This window comes from Grus americana, chromosome 5 (assembly GCF_028858705.1).
Source record: "Grus americana isolate bGruAme1 chromosome 5, bGruAme1.mat, whole genome shotgun sequence".
Classification (NCBI taxonomy): domain Eukaryota; kingdom Metazoa; phylum Chordata; class Aves; order Gruiformes; family Gruidae; genus Grus; species Grus americana.
This window is the reverse complement of record NC_072856.1, coordinates 23,784,400-23,798,907: the sequence shown is the minus strand read 5'-3', so window position 1 is coordinate 23,798,907 and position 14,508 is coordinate 23,784,400.

Sequence of the window (14,508 nt, the reverse complement as noted above, 5' to 3'; positions counted from 1 at the left end):
ATTTTTTTATCAGTTCTGGTACTGTATATCTGAGACATCTTCCCAAAACAGGCACCTTGAAATAAAATGTGGGCAGGTGGGGGATGGGACAACCCAATCTTCTAAATTATGTCAGAGGTGAATTTGGCTGCTATTGTTACCTTACATCACTGCCTAGAGAAAGAAAAATGTTAATGGTCCAGCTGCTCTCTAAGATTCTTTCTACTCACTTTCAAAATTGTTATAACATTTCTATCTATCATCTGGCTTACACAAGCATGAAAACAACCAACAAACATTGGTTTGTTTGTGTAATTGTGTAATAAGAACTCAGATATTGAATTTACTTTTGGGCAAACTATTTTAAAATATTAGAAAAATGTAAGTGCACAATTAAGTATCACTTGAGAAAATGACAAAAAAGTCTGCTAAAATAAGCAAGCAAGTGTTCAGGAGATATCATATTTCTCTTTTTTTTTTTTTTTTTATTTAGGTTTACGCACTACTCTTGTGCATTTCTGTTTCATTACCTTTGCCAGATATTTCTGGATGTCTTGCATTCCATCAGTGATTGCTACCTGTAATGTCACTGACATAGCATATCCTTTTCCAGAATTGAAATAATGCAACCATTGTCGTTTTAAATGACAAGAAAAAGTGAAAAATGTTTAAAGATAAGAGTTTTCATATATTTCTATATCTGAGCCTGTAATGCTGGGCTGTACCGTTGGGACAGATATCAGTGCATGACATCTAGTGGTAGATGAAAGAGATCCATCAATCTGTGCTATCAAGGAAAGGTTCTTAAAATACCGCATGCGCGGTATTCTTAAAACACCCAGCACAAGGGAAAATTATTCTAATCTAAAACCAGGTGATCATCTAAGACAAATTTATTTTTTATGCATCCCTGGACACTAAATACATCCAGACAGACTCACAGTCTCTTTTCTATTTTAAGGGATAGGATTAATTTTCATCAAAGTTCTTTTTTCATTGAAGAAATTCTGACGCATTTATTTCAATACATGAAAGGTTTTTCAAGCAATAATTATAGAAAGATTCATCAAGAACAACATATAGAAAATAAGGGTTATATAATAATTAGAAAGCCCTTTATTTTTTTGTATGCGGTAAAATGTTCTGAGGTGTTACAGGTAACATAGCAGTCCTGTATTTTCCATAGAGGTATCCTGGACTTCCTTGACCTCCTGGTACCTACATGATATTCTCCACTGTGAGTTATAGTAGGAATTTAAACTGGATTGAGGAAGAATAACAACAAAATAATACTAAAGTATTTCTCCAACTTTAGACTAAAGTTTATTTGGAAGGATGGAGTGGTTGTGTACAAAGTGTCTAATCTGGGGATATATAAACCTTTTCATGTATCCAGTTTATCAAACTACAGTTTTAGAAATTGGATAATTCTTTCCAAGTTTACAGAATGTTCAGGCATCGTACTGGGTCAGAGCCTACCTGTTCAACCACACTGGAGAATCCATTTCAAGATGTTGGTCAATGTTCTCAGCAGAGGGAAATGTTTTAGTTTTCTGAACACTTCAGTATCTTTTTTGTTTGTCCTTCTCCTTCACTTTCTTTTTCAGTCCTAACACTGCTCCTAAAAATGCTTTGATGTTTCTTTTCAGAACTACTTTTCCCAGCAAATTGGCACTTTATTAGGAACTTTTTTTTCCAGATGTATTTGTAATTTTTCTAATTATATGAAGACTTCCCTGATTAAAAAAAAAAAAAACACAAAAAACCAAAAACCACAAAAACCCCCCAAACAAACACCAAAAGAACCCCAAAACCAAAAAACCCTCAACAACAAAACCAAACCAAAACTGAAACTTCTTTCTCAACGCTACAGCAAGAATGGAGACAGTACAAGTTTGAAGTGGGGAAGGTGGAATTATGTTTTATCTGCATGCTCATAAGGCAGTGGACTGTCTTATTTGAAATGACTTTCCAGATGAGTTCACATGGTAACAGAATGTTTAATGGAAATTCTCAGCCCGAATTACTGAAATCAGCAAAACTATCAACAACTGAAAACAGGATTCTTGGAAAGAAATTCTTAAACAACTATGACTGGGTAGTGCACACCTTCATTGCCAGTCATGCCATGCTAAGTTAGCAAGTATATCTGTTTTCCATGTATTTCTCTAATATAATATGCATTTAAGTACTTTCAAAGTTAGCATATTTGAAAAATAGTATATGAACAACTGAGGTGGGAATGATATTTTTTTCCTTTGGACATTTTCCATTCTAATCCTGGTTTAATCTCACATATTAAACAACTATAAGATGGAAAATGTTTGCAAGAGAATGCCCAGCCCTGGAGACTACTGACTGCTTTCCATCAAAGACAATGAAGCCAGGAGCAAGGGAGATTTAGCAGGTACAAGAAGCATGTGGCATTGTGGCCCTGTGTATCAACAAGAGTGGAAAATGAGGGCTGAGGAGGGTTGATAGAAGGAAGCAGTTGAGACTCAGCTGATATTCAGACAAATGTCTACGTAAATAGGTATGGACATGAATCTGAATTATCATTCTGAACTCTACCTCCTGTACCTTATAGCAGTAATAACTGTTAACCTTTTCTAAGGTCCGAATACAAAGATTGCCTGTTTAACATAATGGTAAAGACATCACAGGGACAGAATACAGCACATAAAGAACAGAAAGGACAGTGAAAGGACAGTGAAGAAAGGAATTTCTACTAAGCCTCCTTCAGTAACAATAACCTTTGCAGAGTCCTTAGTTTCACTAAGAGTTCATACAGTTGCTAAAGTAATGTTATGGAAATATTTGTTATATAATGTGAAAAAACAGGACAGAACAAGTTACTTTTGGTAAACAGTAATGCCCAATTCAGCTCCAATCAGCGTGTCTTTTGACTCATGCTTTTCCTGGTGTCTAGGTGACAAGGCATTAAAAACTCCTTATCATGTCCTGTTTAAAAAGGGGCAAAACCAATAACATAGTCAAAAGATGCCTGACCTTTTGTACAGAGCTACTGTTGGAACTGTTGCCATTACCCATTTGTATGATGGGGAATTGCAGCAAGACTGGGTAAAGGAGAACAAAGTGGTTCCTCCTGATTTTCCTTCCTTGGTCCACACCCCCCGCCCCCCGCCCCCCACCCAGGCTATCTCTGGCTGTCTCCACGGTAACCGCAGCACTGGGATTTTGCTGTTGCTGCATGTTTTGGAAGCTGCCTTTGCTGAGGGAATTGCTCGCCCAGCCCTGTTGGTGCATGGATAGAGCAGCATCACCCACCGGAGACTCTCCCAGTGTCCGAAGGGATGCTAGCTGTTAGTACCCTGGGCTGCGGTACCCACACGTGCGCTGCTATTTCTTTCAGCCGTGGGTGGTTTATGCTGACAGGTGCTAAAGTGCTTTGTAACATTTGTACATTAGGCAGAGAGATTAAGTGCCTGCGGGTTTATTTGTGCAGGGACCTACCAATTCAGGACAGAAAGTGCATGCTTGTCGTGGCTCAGCCACAGCCGCAGCTGAGCACCAGGTGGCTGCTCGCTAACACACACACACACACACACACACCGCTTCCCTGCTCCGGGAGGGATGGGGAGGAGAATGGGAAGACAAAGGTAAAACCCCATGGGTTGGGACAAGGACAGTTTACTGGGACAGCAAGGGAGAGGGAAACTACAACAACAGTACTGATAACAGGATATACACAGCGGGTGATAACACAAGGCAATTTACCGACCCGACACCGACCAGACGCCCAGCCCACACTCGGATTGTCCCGGAGCTGTGCTGAGCCACCCCTCCCCCTGAGCATGACGTCACATGGTGTGGAATAGCCCCTGGCCAGCTTGGCTCACCTGTCCTGGCTCCTTGTGAAATTAACTCTATCCTAGCTGAAACCAAGATACGGGCATAATGAGTCCCTAGAAACAGGAGTGCCCTGTTTTTGAGACTTGGAGGAGTACTTTCTTGCTGAAGATCTTGCAGTTTGCAGTGTCTCCAGGCAGTAGTCATACTACTTACTACACTAGCACAATTTCCCAAAAATACAGAAGTCAACTCTGGGGCACTGTGAAAGTCAAGCGTACGGAGGTTAAGCATACCTGATGAAGGTCAATAATTTTTGCGCTAGATATTCCTCTTACACAGCAAATTTTTGCTCAGTGGTTGTATATTACCTATTATGTTATGTTAGCTAAACGATGTTATATAATTAGCATTATATCAATGATGTATTAGCTTTAATTAATAATTTTTTTTTCATTTTAATGTCATACCTTCTAAAGAGGTGGAAAGTCAGAACTGTGGCACAATGGGAAGTGAACAATGCACCTAGAAATTTAAAAGGTTTGAATCTATTTCCCAATAGGGTGGTACGGGCTTGTAACTTTAAGAAGCAGAACAAGAATACTAAATCTCCAACACTGGATCTTAGAACTTGAGTGGTGCTAGCTGGAATTCCAAATTCTGTGTTTATGACATAATAATAGCAGTAATAATAGCATTTTTCATTCATAACTTCTGTATAACATTTTGTTCTACAGCTGTGTATCCACAGTCATCACTGAAATAAATTTACCTCTGCGATAGATGTTGGCAAACAAGCAGACCAGGGAAAATCAGCATGCAGCACAGCAAGAGAGAGGAAGACAAATTTTAGTCAAGGACTCAGGGACAAATCCTGCTGACAGTGAAATTGCCGTAGGCTCTTTAATGTCCATGCAGCACAGAAAGACCAATGCATAGTAAATGTCAATGGCATTCCATTTATTTGCTCTTTATATACTGTTTCAATGCTTCCCATAAAACACAATCTTTCCAATAGTGCTCTTCCTCATTCACCATTCTGGTGCAGAGATTTTTTTTTGTTTGCATGTTAATTGTCCACATCAGTCTTTTGCCTATTTCTTTCACATATACCTTTAGAATTTTTTTAACCATTTTCTTCTAAAAAATGCTCTTGTCCAGTCAGTCAACAAAGGCCACTAACTAGCCTGTTAACTACCTCTGTTCCTCCTTTTTTTCCCTACTTCTACTATAATACCTATTACTGGAAGCAAGTTAGGAAACTCTTGCCTGGTGCTTAATGAGCTAGATCAATATTTCATTTTCATATGTTCAAATTAAGATTTGTCTCAAAATCTTCAAATCCTAGTTTGTCATTTGATCATATGTTTCTATTAGTGTTAAATCTCTTTTGTATGTTTTGCCCACTTATTCACAATTACACTCTTCAGTTGCAGGTCATCATTAGAGTCAAGTAATCTTCCAGAGTCAAGTGATGTCCTTTAATATGATTATAATTCTATTGACCCTCAATCTCAAGGATAATATTAGGGTGTAAATACATTTTAAAAATCACCATCATGGTTAATTCAATGTATGGGTAGAGGGATTTTTTGTCATTGTTTTTCTTTGTTTAACCTTTTTTTTTAACTTATAGCTTTTTTGTGAATGACATCATTAAGAGAAATATTTCTCAAGCTTAAATTCCATATTACAAAAACAGCTGAGTTTTGAGGAAATGAATTCAAACAAAAAGCACAGAGCAAGAGAGACAGACTTCACTGATGTGGGCCCACTGGGAAGTGGCTGGACTGTGAATAAGAATGCAGTGAGCCCAGATTGTGATGTGAAATAAAGAAGTAAAATCTGGAGGAAAAAAAAAAAAAAAGCAAGAACCCCTGCAGCCATTGCATTTGACTTTCTAATAGTGCCAGTCTCAGAGGAGAGCAGAGATGAAAATCAGAAAGGGTACACTTGTGATGCAGTCATTCTTGCTGTCATCACCTTTATGGTTTTTCAGCAGGCCACAAAAGGCCAGTCCTCTAGAATATGAATGAGATACAGCCATGGCCCCACCAAGTAAGTAGGAGGCATCAGACCTCCCTGTTTGGGTCCTAATAGCTTTTTCCAGCTCAGTAATCCCTCACTGTAAAGGAAAAACAAAACAAGACAAACAAACAAAAACTGATCCTCTCTCCGCATACCCTGTCTCTGCCTGGTTCCCTTTGATTATTGTTCTGAAGGGCTTCAGAGAACTGGAAGATTTAATAGTTGACAGGGATTTGGTGAAGTAAACCCTTCTTGGAGTGAGTTTTACTCCCAATCAGCTAGACTTCTGGATTAAATATGAAATATTGTTATTCAGTTACATGTGGAAAGATCTAACAGAAAGACATGGGGGGGAAAGGGTTAAAGGGACACAGAATTTAAACAATTGATGTTGTCTCCAGTAATTATGTATCTGAAATTCCTTAGGAGAAAGGTGAGATGCACTAGGTGGATGTGTTTTAGTTGATGTCACCAGTGCATAGAAAGTGGATCTACTCTCCCTTTCCTAACAATTATATGAAAGACACCTTTCACTGATTTCAGCTGTGATCTAGACACATTTCCAGCCCTGTATTTAAGATTCTCATACATTACTCTGCCTCTCAGGAGCTGCATCAGTTTCAGCAACAGTAAAGCACAACAACAGGAAATTTAAGATGACGGAGGGGAGCTTTGTGTTATTCAGTACAGCACTGTGCAGGGTACCTCAAAGCAGACTCACCCTGGAACCAGCAGTGTAGCCACAGGCTGAAATAATCTTACTTATGAAGATTATGCTGTTTTGATTGAGTTAGAGAAAGTTGTTCTTTCTGTTTAAATGTATATTGTACTATATAAATTTGCCTGTTCAGTTGACAATAGCTCAGGGATACATACGGGCTCCATTCTCCGTGGTCTGGTGTGGTATGGAGGTATAAAGTGTTGACTCTGTAGACAACCAAGATTCCTCTGCTGACAGTACTGACTCAGGAAATGTAGAAGCCCACGTGCTCCTGTTGACAGTAAGATGATCATATACTAATTGCAACGTTAGCTAATTAATTCTGTCAGATAACTAGCCAAATGTTACTAGTCCCATTAAGATCAAGGGAAAAATTGGACAACAAGGTTAGCTAGTTGGACCATGGCCGTTTCAGAACGTCAGAGTAACATTTGTAACAGAAAATACTTTGCTGGATCATGTTAGCTCTTAGTGTCTACTGCTGATGGCCTTATGAATTGGAAGCAGAAGTGGCACAGCTGCAGACTAGACTGAATTAAGTGTATAGCCAAAAAACAGCTCTTCATTAAGTGTTTGAGACACATGTGCTTAAAACATTGCATATGCTTCGATGATATTTATTTCATTACACATAAACTTTGTGCCTGTGAAAGGCAGAAATATTCCTTGACGTTACTTCAGCTAACGTTATTGGCAGAAAATCAGTTAAGATTTTTTTAAATATAGTTTATTTTGCATCTTTAAATTACTTTAAATAAGATACTTGAATAAAACACTTCTGGGGATTTGTTTTACTTGATTGATCAAAAAGATAGTAGCGTTGAAAAAAAATGAATCTTTGGCAACATACACTGCCCTCAGGTTTTTGGATATTATATATTGTTTGGACAAGAAGGATTAAGTTGTTTGACAAAATACTTTTTTTGGACAATGTGAATATTGATTAAGGTGATTCCTGCAGGATAAGATTCAAATCAGTTTAACCTAGTTCTAGGGAAAATACGCTGAGGACACTGACCTATATTTTAATAAAAAGCGTTCCACAGTGCTATTTCTTATGTTCACTGGCTGAAACTAAAAGGACTTAATACTATCCACATGGCACAACCACAGACTAAAAAATATGAAGTTTGCATTTAAATATACTATCTGTTTATACCTTCCCTTATTTCTGTTTTCCTTCTTCAGTTTCATCTCCTCATTTCTGATATAAATTAGATAACTATAATCTTCCTTCTTTGTTTCTCCTTCCTTCCCTCCTTCCTTCCTTCCTTCCTTCCTTCCTTCCTTCCTTCCTTCCTTCCTTCCTTCCTTCCTTCCTTCTCTCTCTCTCTCTCTCTCTCTCCTCCTAGATAAAGCTATCCATATCCTAGGAAAGAATTACAAGAGTATTTTTTTGCCCAGAGTTTAGATGCACCAATGTATCACCTTAATCTCTTATCACCTTTAATCATATTTCAAGGAACTAAACTAAAGGCTGAAGAAGAAGCAATCAAATTGTAAATTATCCTTATTCTAAGTTCATATCTCCCACCCACACCTGTTCTACTTCAACACCTGCCCTCCAGCACTGTCAGGGCAAGATTGAGGCATGGAAAAACAACTGTAGTAGTATGAGAACTTGGAAAAACAACAGTAGTAGTATGACAACTATGTGATAAAAACTTCTAAATTAATTGATTTAGCCCCTAGCAATCTTTCTTACTGAGATTAAAAGAAGCAACTTCCTCTGCTGAATGATGCCATTGAGTGAGAAGTGTCACGTACAATTTCAATGGACGGGATGCCCGTTTTGTGGCAGTAATATCTCACATCCAAATCTGTCTGATTTTCTGTCCTTGAGCTCCCATGGAGAACTTACATAGCCCCACCTTTCTGTCTTGCTGAATTTGCAAGATAGCCATAGTGTCTATTCATGCTCTCCGAATATATAGAAATTCAGGCAACCTATTAGTACATATATATCACAGTGAATGCTGAAGACAAAATTTATCAATTCTAGGATCCATAAGAACGAAACTTTGCTCCCTCAAATCAGATTCTTGACCCACGAAGGCCTGGCCTTTCACAGAGATATGTACAGAGTATTTAAGAGTGAGGATCAAAAAAAGAAAGAAGAAATATTAAAATTAACCAAATTTAATAAGAAGCAACCTTCAGTATTGAAATCAGTTACCTTGAAGCAGAGTAGTCTGCATATATAACATGTTCATGTGGTTCAAATGTAGCAGTGGTAACATATAAGTATATACTTCCAGTACACTTTATGATGAGGTGGCGAAAAATGTTTAAAAGCCTGTGTTCATAAAACACCCTGGGTAAGTTCCAACATAGAGAAATACTAAGCATAGAGAAGTCTGAGATAAACCCACACTTTATACTGATCGGTTTTATTTTAAAATTAAAAGTACAAATCCTGAGTTGCAATATAGGGAAGGAACTGCTGCATGAATACTTCTGAGTAAAACTACTAAATTCAGTGATATCTGTTTCATTTGATAATAATAATTGTTACTGACAAGTGTTTGGATAAGGTCTAGAAAAATACATATAGTAAAACTAAAAGATTTGATTTTTTGATGACTCCTTTAATCTGAGAATTTCTCTCTGAAATGTAATACTTGAGGTTCATCATTCAGTATTTACCTGTTCCAAGTATCCAGAATAAAGATGCATAATGGAAGTAACCAAAACCATCTGAAATGGTGAATCTTACATTGCTTAATGTGTATTCAACAGAGTATTTCAGAGATTTTGATGAACAACTCTCAGTCAACTTATTGATTACATACAGATATCTAAGAAATATGGGCAAAACAAGGCTGGTTTTCAAACAATTCATTCATCAAAACAGGGGTGTTAAATTCATAAAATTTTTCATTAGGAGCAGTTTGAATAATTTGACCTGAAATGCATTATTTAACAGGAATACATATTCAAAACCAATATATCTAATCAGAGGTGATTTAACCACTGCTTGTCACCAAATAATCCATTGACAATTGTCCTTTCCTGTTGAATGAATCAACATAATGAGCTACTGCTGAAGCAAAAGGAACCATCATTTATCATTAGAACAATATAGTGTATGTGTGAGAACGATAACTTGATCCTAGAGCCATCTCAGTTTTACAACCAGTGTATTAAAGAAAATGGAAAAATAATTGTAATAATAGAAAGAACAATCATTTAAATGTTATTAAAACAATGATTAATCATGGAAAAATTATTACATCAACAAGTCTCTACTCACATCAGGCATTTTTTGCCTTCTGTTCCTTTTAGGCAATCCAAGACAGTGAGAGTAACTAGAGAAATAAAACAGAGAAGATGGAAAGTGTTTGAAAAATTAGTAAGTAGCAAAAGAATATAAAATTAAGATGTAAGTCTGTGTTTCAGTGCATTTCAGTTAGTCTTTGGCCAGTCTAACGAAGACTACACAAGTATCCAAATCCCACAAATGCATAGATTCTGGGTTAAAGAATTAGCAGTGCCTTCAAGTTTGAGGCACTGAAAAAAAAAAAATAGGCAATTTATTTTTGCCATTTCCATTATATAACCTATATACATGTAAGGTACATGGATATGTATACAGGTCACATAAGACCTATGTATACTCACTATGAACATGTGTGTGTGTGTCTAGCGTGTGTGAAAGAGAGAAAAATAACTCCTACAATAAGCAACAGGTTTTTTTCTGAAATAAGTAGAAAATAGATAAATCAATAGTGGTACTGTGAACCAGCCTGTGCTAATCATTTCAAGAAATGATTGTTTTTAGGATTCAGGATTGCTCTTTCTGTCTCCCTAACTACATTCCCTCTTGTCTTCTTCAAAATGGCTGGCAAACTTGCAGTTGAAAACCTTGCACTGTGCTCAGTCTCTTAACTTTCTAAAATTTCATGTTAATTTGGAAAGTAAATGTGGCTGCCTTGTGACAGGTGTAGCAGACACATACAGAAATTATGCCAGAGAAAGAGCCAGACTAGCTAATTAGATATCTGGAAAGTGATTTAGATATAAATCACTTGGATAGTTACATATACACTTTGTCTTTACTAGTTACTCTTTACTTTTTTCCATCTCTGTGTGTGTGTGTGTAAAGATTGGAAAACGCTAAAGGAAAGGCATATAATTTACTGATGAGAAAGCCTCAGTTCAGTTTCAGTTTCAGTGGAATTAAGCAGTGTATCTGGAGAATAAGACTACATCTTTAATAATTTTAAGAAAAAAATCCTGTAACAGCTACAGTGCCTTTGCTACTTGAGGCTAAAAAAACCCTATGGACAGTAATTTGAGAAAAGCAATGTCAAATGCACCCCTGTGCTGTACCTGAAATGGATATTGGATACTATCCTATGGGAAGGAAGTGGGCATGGAAAATTATCTATACCAAAAGAGCTGGCAACATATAGTAAATTAGAAAAATTTCAAATCTGCAGGCATGAATAATATGTAATTGAAGAGCTAGAATTAACTAGCTGAAAAGCTCTATGAAACTTTAATGTTAATATTTAGTAAGTACTGGAAAACTGGAGAAATTAAAAAAGAACTATAGAACTGCCATTTCCTTTACATTAGCAGTTAAAACAAGTGGGCAGCTTCAGGCTGGTTAATATGGAAAAGTAGTGGATAGGTAATTCCTATTTTTTGTGCACATTGCACTTTTAGATTTTTTAATTTTTTTTCAAACATCTTTTAGGGCATAATGTCATGATTATCAAGACAAAGTCCACTAGTGATATAGGCATACAGTGACATTTCTTTGCAGTCTAAAATTATAGTACAATATAATGTGTTTGTTTATGGTTCTTTTCAGAATTTATCTTGTGCAAAAGAACAAGATGATAGGTTATGTCTTGATTTACCATAAAGATACAAAGGATTCAGAATAAAAATAAAAACTCTGCCATAAAGTTTTCTCATAGAATCATAGAATGGTTTGGGTTGGAAGGGACCTTAAAGATCTAGTTCCAACCCTCTGACATGGGCAGGGACACCCTCCACTAGACCACATTGCCCAAAGCCTTGTCCAACCCAGCCTTAAACACTTCCAGGGATGGGGCATCCACAACCTCTCTGAGCAACCTGTCCCAGTGTCTCACCACCCTCACAGTAAAGAATTTCTTCCTAACATCTAATCTAAATCGACCCTCCTTCAGCTTAAACCCATTACCCCTTGTCCTGTCACTACATTCCCTGATAAACAGTGCCTCCTCATCTTTCCTGTAGGCCTCCTTTAGGTACAGGAAGGCTGCAATAAGGTCTCCCTGGAGCCTTCTTTTCTCCAGGCTGAACAACCCCAGGTCTCTCAGCCTGTCTTCATAGCAGAGGTGCTCCAGCCCTCCGATCATCTCCATGGCCCTCCTTTGGACTCACTCCAACAGGTCCGTGTCTTTCTTGTACTGGGGACTCCAGAGGTGAACACAGTACTCCAGGTGGGGTCTCATGAGAGCAGAGCAGAGGGAGGGAATCACATCCCTTGACCTGCTGGTCATGCCTCTTTTGATGTAGCCCAGGATACATATGGTTGGCTTTGTGGGCTGCAAGCTCGCATTGCCAGCTCATGTTGAGCTTTTCATCCACCAACACTCTCATGTCCTTCTCCTCAGGGCTGCTCTCAATCCATCCTCCACCCAGCCTGTAGCTGTGTTGGGATTGCCCCAAACAATGTGCAGGACCTTGCTGAACTTCATGAGGTTTGCACGGGCTCACCTCTCCAGCCTGTCAAGGTCCCTCTGGATGGCATCCCTTCCCTCCAGTGTGTTGACTGCACCACACAGCTTGGTGTCAGCAAACTTGCTGAGGGTCCATGTCTCCAACAAAGATGTTAAGCAGCACTGGTCTCAGTATCGGCCCCTAAGGAATGCCACTCATCACTGGTCTCCACTTGGACATCACGCTGTTGACTGCAACTCTTTGAGTGCAACCATCCAACTCATTCCTTATGCACCAAGTGGGCCATCAGTCAAATCCATGCCTCTCCATTTTAGAGACAAGGATGTTGTGCAGGACAACCTGACAAATCCAGGTAGGTGATGTCAGTTGGTCTTCCCTTATCCACCAACGCTGTAATCCCATCATAGAATGCCACCAAATTTGTCAGGCACAAATTGCCTTTTAGTGAAGCCATGTTGGCTGTCATCAATCTCCTCTTTATTTTCCATGTGCCTTAGCAGAGTTTCCAGGAGGATCTGCTCCATGATCTTTCCGGGCACAGAGGTGAGACTGACCGGCCTGTAGTTCCCCGGGTCTTCCTTTTTTCCTTTTTTAAAAACGGGGGTTATGATGTTTCCCCTTTTCCCATCAGTGGGAACTTTACCAAACTGCCACGACTTCTCAAATATGATGGAGAGTGGCCTGGCCACTTCATCCACCAGTTCCCTCAGGACCCATGGATGAATCTCATCAGATCCCATGGACTTGTGCACCTTCAGGTTCCTTAGATATTCTCGAACCTGATCTTCTCCTACAGTGGGCAGCTCTTCAGTCTCCCAGTCCCTGCCTTTGCCTCCCGTGACTTGGGCGGTGTGGCTAGAGCACTTGCCGGTGAAGAGTGAGGCAAAAAAGTCATTGAGTACCTTCGCCTTCTCCATATCCCGGGTAACCAGGTCTCCTGTTTCCTTCTGGGCCCACATTTTCCCTAGTCTTCCTTTTATCACTGACGTGCCTATAGAAGCTTTTCTTGTTGCCTTTGACATCCCTGGCCAGATGTAATTCTACCAGCCCTTTATCTCTCCTAACCTGATCCCTGGCTGCTCAGACAATTCCTCTGTATTCCTCCCAGGCTACCTGCCCTTGCTTCCACCCTTTGTAGGCTTCCTTTCTGCGTTTGAGTTTGTCCAGGAGCTCCTTGTTCATCTATGTAGGCCTCCTGGCCTTTTTTCCTGACTTGCTTTCTGTTGACATGCATCGCTCCTGAGCTTGGAGGAGGTGATCCTTGAATACTAACCAGCTGTCTTGGTCCCCTCTTCCCTCCCGAGCTTTGCCCCATGGTATTCTACCAAGAAGATCCCTGAAGAGGCCAAAGTCTGCTCTCCTGAAGTCCAGGGTAGCAAGCTTGCTGTGCACCCTCCTTACTGCCCTAAGGCTCTTGAACTCCACCATTCTAGGTCACTGTAGCCAAGGCTACCCTTGAGCTTCACATTCCCCACCAGCCTCTCTTTGTTGGTGAGAACAAGTTCCAGCATGGCACCCCTCCTCATTGGCTCTTCTGCCACTTGAAGAAGGAAATTATCACCATTGCATTCCAGGAACCTCCTGGATTGCTTTTGCCCTGCTGTGTTGTCCCTCCAACAGATATCTGGGTTGACTGAAGTCCCCCATGAGGACCAGGTCTTGTGAATGTGAGGCTGCTTCTATCTGTCTATAGAGGGCCTCATGCGCTAGATATTCCTGATCAGGTGGGCTGTAGCAGTTCCCCACTATGTCACCTGTCCCCCTTTAATCCTAACCCATAAGCTCCCTGTGGGGTCCTCATCCGTCCCCAGGTGCAGCTCCACGCGCTCTAGCTGGTCACTATCATAGAGAGCAACACCTCCCCTCATGTCCCCTGCCTGTCCTTCCTAAAGAGCTTATATCCTTCCATTTCAGTCCTAGGAGCCATCCCACCATGTCTCCATGATGCCCATAAGATCACAGCCCTGCAGGCATGCACGTGTGTCTAATTCCTCTTGTTTATTCTGCATGCTATGTGTGTTTGCATAGAAGTATTTCACTTGGGCCCCCCATGAAGTTGAAGCTGACTTACTGGCTGGGGAGGCTGGAATTCCTTTGAGGAACTTTACCAGTGTTTCCCTGTTGGTTACTGTTACCTCAGGAGCTCCTGGCTCATTTCCATGAGACTTCAAGTGTGCTGCAGTGTATCATCTGGCACATCTCCGAGCTACAGGCTGAGGGCCCTTGCTAGCACCTTGTACCTCTAACCTTGGTATATCATCCCACAGCTTGTCACAAGATGATATTATCTC